This window comes from Musca domestica, unplaced genomic scaffold (genome assembly GCF_030504385.1).
Source record: "Musca domestica strain aabys unplaced genomic scaffold, Musca_domestica.polishedcontigs.V.1.1 485, whole genome shotgun sequence".
Lineage (NCBI taxonomy): Eukaryota > Metazoa > Arthropoda > Insecta > Diptera > Muscidae > Musca > Musca domestica.
This window is the reverse complement of record NW_026712343.1, coordinates 187922-189285: the sequence shown is the minus strand read 5'-3', so window position 1 is coordinate 189285 and position 1364 is coordinate 187922.

Genomic DNA, 1364 nt, shown 5'->3' with positions numbered 1-1364 from the left:
CAAATTCCTCATTAAAACTTCTTAAAACTACAGAAAACATTTGAAAACTTATTCTAAAAAGAACCTGTAGAAGCTTCTCTAAAGTTCCAATAGGACAAATAAAATTCTACAATGTCCCCCACATTTTACATTGTTTTTATGACGACATTGTTGGTTTGAATTTTCTGTGCGGTAGGGGTATTGTTGCTACTGTTGTTGCTACTGCTGCTGCTGTTGTTGTTGTTGTTGTCATTACACATTTCTGTTATAATGATTCTGTTGCTTTTATTGCATTAGCATCACCGAGCGAGCAATGAATGCCGACATGAAAATCCATTTAAAATATTTTAAATATCTCCACAAATGAACATGAACACAGGTTTGTACAAATGTACATACATATACATGCATACATACGTGTGTGTATGGCATATTATACTGACACACACACACGCCAACTCTTTGTATTTACATAATCATGGTAGAATGACATCCCATGCCGACATACAAACATTGCCACTTGCATTTATGTGACTATTTGTTGCAACAGCAGCATCACGGCGAATGCGAACTCTGTTGGGGTTATATGGGGTATGGTTGGCAAATAAATGACTGTCAGAGCTCAGAAATTTGTGTGTATATGCGTGAGTGTTTGGCCCAGAGAACCAAAATGTCGGAGTTCGGTCGGTTTTCAAAAAGAAAGTCGGATGAAAATTCCGATTTCGGAGAAGTATTTGGTCTGACTTCTGACCGAAAATTATACGGAGTGGTTGACTTATTGTCGTGCCGAAAGGTCACATGTAGGTTCGAAGTTTTACCCGACTTTCGAAACGAAGTCCGACCGAATTCTTGAAGATATCCATGGAAAATTCGGAAGGGAAATTAAAGTTGTCGGATCGATTTCGGCCCGAACTCGGGAGATATATCGTTTGCATTTTTTTCTTTTTTGCCGACTTTCTTTCGTTCCGATATTTGGTTTGCTGGGTAGGTATCAACTAGCCATAGATGGCTGGAATGCAGACGGCAATTTGCAAAATGTTACAAACCAACTCACATACGCTCTGAATTGAATCCATCCAACCAAACAACCAACCATTCGCACAACATTTTAGAACACATTTTTGATACGATTTCAATATTGCAAGAAAGTATTTATATAAATATGTTGATGTGGTAGGGGAGTAATTACGAGGATAAACTGTAAATTCCGTTAAAAGACATTTCGTGAACATTTTCTTAAAGCAAACAAAATATGTCAAAGGTTCCCAGAGGTCAGATGACAAACTTACTGACTGATTGACTTTTTATACCCTCCATCATACATAGCATGGAGGGTATATTAATTTTGTCCTTCCGTTTGTAACTCATCGAAATAATGATCCTAG